General features: G+C 40.7%; 1 pseudogene across 1 annotated transcript; it reads left to right on the top strand.

Moving 5' to 3' along the window:
- The first annotated feature begins 5,789 nt into the window (after positions 1 to 5,789).
- On the top strand, positions 5,790 to 7,068 carry LOC308255888 (nuclear prelamin A recognition factor-like; annotated as a pseudogene). Its single transcript has one exon. The product of its transcript is annotated as a nuclear prelamin A recognition factor-like (transcript).
- The last annotated feature ends 1,794 nt before the right edge of the window (positions 7,069 to 8,862 follow it).

Genomic DNA, 8,862 nt, shown 5'->3' with positions numbered 1-8,862 from the left:
CACAGTAGTACAATAATACATTTGTGCTGTTTTGAGTCACTGCATTTTTGGTAACTTGTTACATCAGCATGTATATGTTTATACTGTAATTTGCTATTCTACTCTCCCATTGAGGTACAGTTGTGTTGTTTCTATGCTGTTGCTACTTTGCATGATGATTCTGAGAATGCTCATGTACAAATCTCTTTTTGCCCAGGTGCAAGTTTTTCTCATATGTGTTTACTGAGACACAGAATTGGTGGGTTGGTGGATATAAGAACAGTGTACTAGATAAATGGTCAAAAGAGATCAATTGAAACCATTATCCCAGATGCTTGTAAAAATTTGTATTCTAACCATAAATGTATACCAAATATCTCCTCTTGTCATTGTTAAACTTTTTTTTTTTTTGAATGGGTTCAAAATGTTAACTCATTGCAATCCTAATTTGCAATTCTCTGATTGTAGGTGATGTTGATAAAATTTTAGCTTGTTTACTGATCAAATGTGTTCCTTTTTCTAGAAATGTTTGTTTTGCACCCCCGAGATGAAAATAGAAACTCTTGTCTTAATTTGCCTGATATTTCTAAAGCTGCATGAGTGAGTCACAGAGTACAATGCTCACCTCACTCTGATATTCTACAAACTCTGATGCTTTTAAGGAGGTAAGGAGATGCAGAATGTTTTCACTACATCATTTCACTGAAAACGCTCCTCTGTGGACTTTTAACCTCCCTGCCTCAAAAAGTTGATTTTCTTTTCTTAAGGAGTTGGGGGAAGATTGAAATGAAAAAAAGGAGAGGAAGTTAAAATGCAAGACCTGCTTTGTAGAAAAGGGAAAACAGTTCAGGTCTCTTGAACAGACACCAAGACAGAACTAAAAAGCAAGAATTTAATAGAAAACTACCTGAGAGGGAAAATGAAGAGGGCACCAGGCAAGGTTGGCAGAGCTGTCAGATCATGATGTAAATTTGACTCTGAGTGAAGGAAACAGGGAAGGGAGGTTGGGTCTAGGCCTCCTAAGCCACTTTGCCATATAAGGAATGCTTGACAAGGCCTTCAAGAAATCCGCAGGCCAAAGCCAGCATCAGAGGGACACCTGTGTTCTCAGAACAGATCTGCCTTAGAATTAATGCTGAACCCTGTCTCTGGCTGCAGATAGCCCATGGGAGGCATGGCTTCAGTGCAAAAGCAGTCGTGGATATCAAAGCTCAGCCCCTTGGACCTTCAGTCAGCTATCTTCCCTGTGATTGGAGGTGTATGAAGCCCTTTAACAAGCTGGGAAGCATTTGAATATCAGATTTCTGGCCCATCAATGATGGACATTTTCAAAGTAAAGAGTAATGGGGTCAGAATGGAATTTGGGAATATGACCTGAGCATTTCAGTTCTTGTGAATAAAGAGGACTCAATAGATATAAACTTTACCTATGATAAATGACAACAAAAGGATGCTTTAAAAATAAAACTTATGTACGGATATGAAGTTGGTGAATAGTTGCCAGCAAACACAACATCCTTTGACTTCTGAAATCCTGTTATGGATTTCAAGTACACTTAGTATTTATAACATTAATTTAGGCCTGAGTTAGGGTAGCTTTCTCTGGACAGGGCCAGAGAACAACTATTGTAGATTTGGAGGGCCAGGTACTATCACAATCATTCAATGCCACCTTTTTGTATGAAAGCATTCATAGATAAAGAGTAGATAAAGAGGCATGGCTGAATTCCAATAAAACTTTATTTACAAAAGCAGGTGTCCACCTGGTTTGGCCCACAGGCCATAGTTTATAGCCACTGATTTAGAGATTTCAAATAAATTACATCAGATCATACAGAAACTAAAGAGTTCAAGAGATAGGTGTGTGCATTAAAGGACAGGGCTTTAGCATGGAACTCTGGGAACATCACTACATAAAGGAAGGATGAAGGAAGAAGGCATTGAAGGAAAACATGCATAACTTTTCTTTTGCATTACCTTTTTCATCTTCTTTTTTCATGTTGAGGTTTTCTAGGGTTCCGTTACCCTTTTATTTGGGGAACATATAAAGGTTGCTTTATATATGTTTTTCTCTTGGTGATTGTATCTATTTTGACCTTTGACTCCAAGTTAAAGAATTTTTTTTCAGAAAGTTCAGATATTTCTTTTCAGAAATTCTGACATATATTCCAATTGATCATACATAAGACCAGCTCCAGACGATATAAACTTAATATGTTTAACTCTCAGCTAATTTTCTTATCCAACCAACATTTTCAACCTCGGTACTCTCAAGGAAAATTAACACTTTGAACATCAAACCAGTGTAGTTCCCTCAGTCTCACATGCAGTCAACAAACTCAGAACATGGTCTCTCCTCAAATATGTGTCCCTCTCTTTTGAAATGGTCCATAACTTCAACATTTCTTGCCTTGCAATATTGAAAACATATCTGGTCTAATTAGTCCCAGTGCCTCCTAATTTTTGTCCATCCTCCAGAATAATCTCACTTAAAAAATAGTAGTATTGAACATTTAGAACTATTTATTTCTCAACACCTCCAACCCCAACAGTTATGTGCATCATGAGATTTAACAGCAACTGTTTGGAGTCTGTCTGAAGATCCATGTTGCCTACCATTCCAAGAGCATTGAACAGTAATTAAGATAAAAGCTGACAGAGAGGAAGCATTTCTCAAAGATTTTATTGCATTAATTTCCCAAGTCTTTTTTCTCAATATATTTTATTGATTTTTTACAGAAGGGAGAGGGATAGAAACATCAATCAGCTGCCTCCTGCACACCTCCTACTGGGGATGTACCCGCAACCAAGGTACATGCCCTTGACCGGAATCGAACCTGGGACCTTTCAGTCTGCAGGCTGATGCTCTATCCACTGAGCCAAACCGGTTAGGGCAATTTTCCAAATCTTACTTGTTCAATGTCATTCTCCTCTTAGTATATAATCCCTACATCTATTTGATGGAAGAAAGTAAAAAGAACTTCTTGGGAAAAGTTGCTACTATAAGGTTACAGTTTCTTATCCATTCTAAGTCTCAATCATCTAAATTTCAAATTTTCTATTACAGTCATTTTCTTTTTTCCCCTAACTGTAAAAAAAAGTTTATTTAGAAATACACAATGATAGAAAGAGGTGAGCCAACTGGTCTGCATGGGCTCAGGAGACAAGTTAAAGGAACCAAAAAAGGGCCCTTGGAATTTAGGAGAAATAAGCAGAGGTAATGCACTGCAGGAAGCAGTGAGGGAAAGATGCGGGTGTACTCCAGAGAGGTAGCACACTCCAGTCATTTTCTTTCCAACAGGTTTGTTTAGAAAGAGTTATGTCTGATCTCAATGGACCAGAAGAGAAAAGACAAAATAAATACAATAATATATTTGATCATTATTCAAAATCAATTTCTTTAAGGTAAAATTTTTATTGTACCTTTTCTATGTGTAGATATGTTTAGATGTACAAACACCACTGTGTTACAAATGCCTATAGTATTCAGTACAGTAACATGTTGTACAAAGCTTATAGCCTAGGAGCAATTGGCTATACCAGGGGTGGGCAAACTTTTTGACTCGAGGGCCACAATGGGTTCTTAAACTGGACCGGAGGGCCGGAACAAAAGCATGGATGGAGTGTTTGTGTGAACTAATATAAATTCAAAGTAAACATCATTACATAAAAGGGTACGGTCTTTTTTTTTTTATTTCAATAGTTTTATTCATTTCAAACATTTTAACAAGAATGTAAACACTAATTATTATAATTTGAAACTTCAAAAAATGGAGGAATCATAGCACAATAACATACCTTATATTGAAGATGGCAAAGGCAAAATAAAATTGCCTAACAAAGGAAAGGTACAAAAGCCTTTCAAATTAAACTTAAATATAATAAAATAATTTAAAACTAAAACAAATAGAAAAGAACAAAATGTGTAAACAGTAAATTAAACATTTTCTTTAGTGCAACTTCCAAATTATGCCCAGGACGTAGATGTAGATGGCAATGTAGACTGGGTTGAAAGGTTTTTGGTCTTTAAAACATCAACTTCAGTGGGAACAGTGTTGTTGGTCTCCTTTTTAGCTAATGCTCTGATACGGTGCTCTCCAGGGGCGAGTCTCCCTATATCACCACGATAACGTGTCTACGCATTCCCAGGGTGATATTGGGGGACCCGTCCGTGGGCATTACAAGGAGCCTCTGGAAGATTGAGAGGTTGTTCCTTCTACTGAATGGGCAGATATAAATCTGCCCACTCAGAAGAAGGAGCTGCAGCCGGCCGTGTTTCCCGACGTTGCCATGTTAACACTGCTGCTGGTGAAGGAGTGGAGGGGAGAGCAAGAGAACCCTCCGCTCTTTCTGCTCCGCGGGCCGGATAGAACAGCCAAACGGGCCGGATCCGGCCCGTGGGCCGTAGTTTGCCCACGGCTGGGCTATACCATATAGCCCAGGTGTGTAATAGGTTATGCCATCTAGATTTGTGTTAAGTACACTCTATGATGTTTGCACAATGACAAAATCACCTAAGGACACATTACTCAGAATGTATCCCCATTATTAAGTGACATATATGATTGTATAGCTTTAAGAAATTCAGAATAAGATTTTCCCTTAGGCTTCAGATCTGAAAAGAGAGCCTAGAGCTAGACAATAGAGAGCTTCGAATGTCAAAGTTGGACATTTATACCTTTTATATTAGTATAGTTGCAATATCCCTTTATCATTAAAAAATTGAGTATACTCCTCACTATGTAAATATTTATTCATTCACAAGTTATATACATGTAGAACAAATACATTCAATCTTACATATACTTCTCCAGAGAGACATTCAGGAAATACTTTCTAACTCATTTTATATTCTTGATACCTAAACCTCTCAAGAAAAATATGAGAAAAGAAAATCATGGACCAATCTTGATCAAGAATATAAATGACAAAATTTACTAGTAAATGAAATGTAATTGAACTAAATCTAGCAATACATTTTAAAGGATGATAAAGTTCAATTAAACCCAGAAATGTAAATCTGGTTTAACATTAAGAAAACAAGTAATATAATTTACTACATGGAAGAATTAAAAGAGAGAAACTATATCTGCAAGTCAATATATGTAAAAAAGTTTTTGATAAAATTTAACAACCTACTGAGGATTAAAAAGAGAAAAACTAAACTCCTTTATGGCAAAGTAGGAAAGGAACAGATTTTTTGTTTTATTCTGATGAAAATTATCCATAAACTACTTAAAACAAACCTCACACTAAATGGTATTTTCTTTATATTATGAACCAGAATGTGCACTATAGCCTCACTTATCTATATATATAAAGAGCCAGGGTCCATAACAACTGAACGGAAGACCGGAAGACCGGAAGACCGGTCCATCTCCTGGCCCTCAGGCTCCATTCATCAGGGGATGGCTAACAGGGAACCAGAGTGAGTGGGAGTGAGTGGCACAGTGGGGACTGGCGAGCAGCTGGAAGGCAGGCTTCTTGGTCCCTCCTCCTAGCCCTCAGACTCCAATCAATTGGTGGCAGAGGCGGGGCGGAACTGGGGACTGGCTTCCTTAGTAGTCCTGCAGGTACAATCTCCAGAGGACAAGCCAGGCACCAATGGACCAGCGCTGCTGGCACGATCCTGACAGCGCTGCCAGCCTCTTGGAACTCGGCCTCGGGCACTGCGGCTGCTTCCCCTCCCTAGACACTCCACAAGGAAGAAAGGATACCGCCAGCAGCACCAGGGGCGACCAGCGGTGACTGACTGCTCTTCCCATGCTTCCTCCAGGTCACTCAAGCCAGCCCCACCTGCCCTGCTCCAGATGAAGTGTGATCACTGCACACAGAAGGAATGTAGTAAAAAAACAAAAACTGGTGACCAAGAGAATTCCACAGTCAAGGAGAACGGAGAGAAGGGAGAATTCCATAAGCTGGCCGATGCCAAGGTATTTCTGAGTGACTGCATGGCATGTGACAGTTGTGTGACTGCAGAGGAAGGAGTTCAAGTTTCTCAACAGAACACCAAAGACTTCTTCAGTGTTCCGACCTTAATAAGAAATGTGATACCTCACAGTACAAAGTGCTGTCAGTGTCCCTATGTCCAATCTCTGCCTTATTTTGCTGCTAAATTCAGCCTCAGTGTCACTGATGCATCCAGAAGACTCTGCGGCTTTCTCAAAAGCCTTGGGGTGCACTGTCTTTGACATGAAGATAGCTGCGGATTTCAGCATCCTGGAGAGTCAGAAGGAATTTGTGCATTGGTACTGCCAGCGCCGTGAGGAAGAGCTCCGGCTACCCATGCTGACCTCCGCCTGCCCCGGCTGGGACCTATATGCAGAGCGTGTGCTGGGTCATCCCATCACCCCCATCTCTGCACGGCCAAGTCTCCCCAGCAGATGATGGGCTCTCTGGTGAAGGATTACTTCAGCAGAGGGCAGAACCTGTCCCCAGACAAGATTTTCCACGTCATTGTGGCCCCGGGTTATGATAAGAAACTGGAGGCCCTTTGAGAAGATGTCCCCACAGCTTTACATAGTTCCCAGGGTGCTGACTGCGTGTTAATCTCAGGTGAAATTGTCCAGATAATGGAGCAAAGTGACCTTGCCTCCAACGATGCCGCAGTGGACACTCTGTTTGGAGACAAGAAGGAGAAGGAGGTGAGGCTCCACGAAGGTGCCAGCTCTGACGGGTACCTGGTATACATCTTCAGGCACATGGCCAAGGAGCTGTTCAATGAGGACGTGGGGGTGCTCACCTACCATACCCTGAGGAACAAAGACTTCCAGGGGGTCACCCTTGAAAGGGACGGAGAGGTTCTGCTACGCTTTGAGGCTGCTTATGGCTTTTGGAACATCCAGAAGTGGTCCTGAAGCTGTAGAGGGGCAAGTTCCCCTCCCACTTTGTGGAGGTCCTGGCCTGCGCCAGGGATGCCTAAGCGGCAGGGGCCAGGCCCAAGCGGAGGACGGGCATGCAGACAGGCCACTGCTGTGGCAGATGGAAGGTATCTATGTTGCCATCCCGGTGTGGCCCCCAGAGACCAGCGCCCATGTGCAGGAGCTGTACCAGGAGTGGCTGGGCCAGAAGGGGGAGGGGGGGCGGTGACTCCTTCCGGGCCCAGGCGGCCCTGCACACCACCTAGCAGGGCCCAGGGCAGCCTGCCAGGACATCAAGTGGTAAAGGTCCAGCAGACGCCCGGCCTGCAGGCCTCCTGAAGAGGGGTGTCAGACATGTGAAGGAAAGGCTTAGCATCTCTGTCATCGCTTTGTTTTCCAGAATTCCCTGCTCCCTATCGGTTGACTCCCTCCCTCTGAGGGGCACTGTCATCATCACATGGGTGCAACTGGAATATTGTATCTCGAGAGGATTGCCCCAATGTACGTAACCTCTTATCCGACGATGAAAAAATCCCAAAGAACAAGAATGGAGACAGATACTGTCCTTTAGGCTTAAAAAAACCCTAGAAATGTCCTGCGAAGAGTTGAGACTTGGTTCTGCCCACGCACCTCAGAGAGATTGGATGAGGCAATGGCCCGGTTGGCCTTGACTTTACCCACTTATGTTACTCTTGAAGGTGTCTTTGCCACAATGTGAATAAACTGCCACCTTTTGGAATAGGGGCTCATACGAAAGTCTGCATTCCCAACTTTTCTTGAAACAGATCTATGTTCTGCAGTTGTGACCACTGTCCTGAGACCAGGTCCTGTCGCTGGGAATCAGGGGGCACTGGAGTGGAGGCCCCCTTCCCCCCGTGCCCTTTTATATTCAGGGATTGAGCTGAACTCACTTTGAAGGAGGCCTGGCAAGGGTGACAGGTGTAAATTGTTGTTATCCTTAAGAGTCAAAAATATATAATGTAAAACTTCAGTAGGATCATAGTAGTTGAAATGGACTAGACAAAGAACCGCACAATTTCAGAAGCTTAAAAACAAAAAAGTTATATTTTACTCACAGTACATGTCTAACAAGGGTGAGCAGGAATGTGCTTATTTCATTTTCTCAGGGACCCCAGCTGCTGGTGACCCAATTGAGACACAAGCTTCCGTACATGCTTTTCAAGATATCCTTGTTGTGAGAGTGAAAATGCAAATTGAAGTTGATCACCAGCATTACATTTTTTTTCACCTAGAAGTGGCAAGTGTCATTTCCAGTCACATTTTAATTCATTGGTGAAGGCAAATCAACAATATGCTTAACTGCAAATGGGTGGGATAGTGCAACCCTACCATATTCCCAGATTGAAAGTTTGGTAAACATCAATAATGGTTAACATTAGATTCTGAATGTCAAATATTACAACTAATAAGACTTGTGTTTAACAAAATTGAATATATATGTATATATATATAAATTATGTGTATAACTGTTATATTTATAATTGTTATGGCAACTGCACATTCACTAACAACAGTTAGAAACTATAATTTAAAAACGCTCATTTAATAATGTATAAAATATATAAAGTTTTAGAAATAAATCTAACCAAAGATGCAAGACTGGAATCAACAAAATTATAATACTTTAAGAGAAATTAAATAAGATTTAAATAAATAGAAGGATAAAATGGATACTAGAAGTCTATGGATCTGTAGACTTAATACTAATTTGGTCCTTGTGTTTCTTTGTTTTAAAAAATCTAACAAATGGTATATAACATTATAGGAAAGAGAGAAGAACAAAGATTCCTTGAGAAAACCAACCAGATAGTAAAATTTGTCCTATCAAATAAGATGAAGTTTTAATAGTACATAAGATTAGTATTTGAAGTAGAGCTACAGAATAGAGCCTAAGAAGACCCATATATGTATTTGGAAATATAATTTATAAAGTTGTTGAACTTGTATTGGAGAACATCGATAAAAGTATGGATTTCATAATAAATGAGGCTTAAATACATTA

The sequence above is a fragment of the Plecotus auritus genome (assembly GCF_963455305.1).
Source record: "Plecotus auritus genome assembly, chromosome: 8".
NCBI classification, from domain to species: Eukaryota; Metazoa; Chordata; class Mammalia; order Chiroptera; family Vespertilionidae; genus Plecotus; species Plecotus auritus.
Note: the sequence above shows the minus strand (reverse complement) of the source record. Positions and strands in the feature narration are given on the sequence as shown.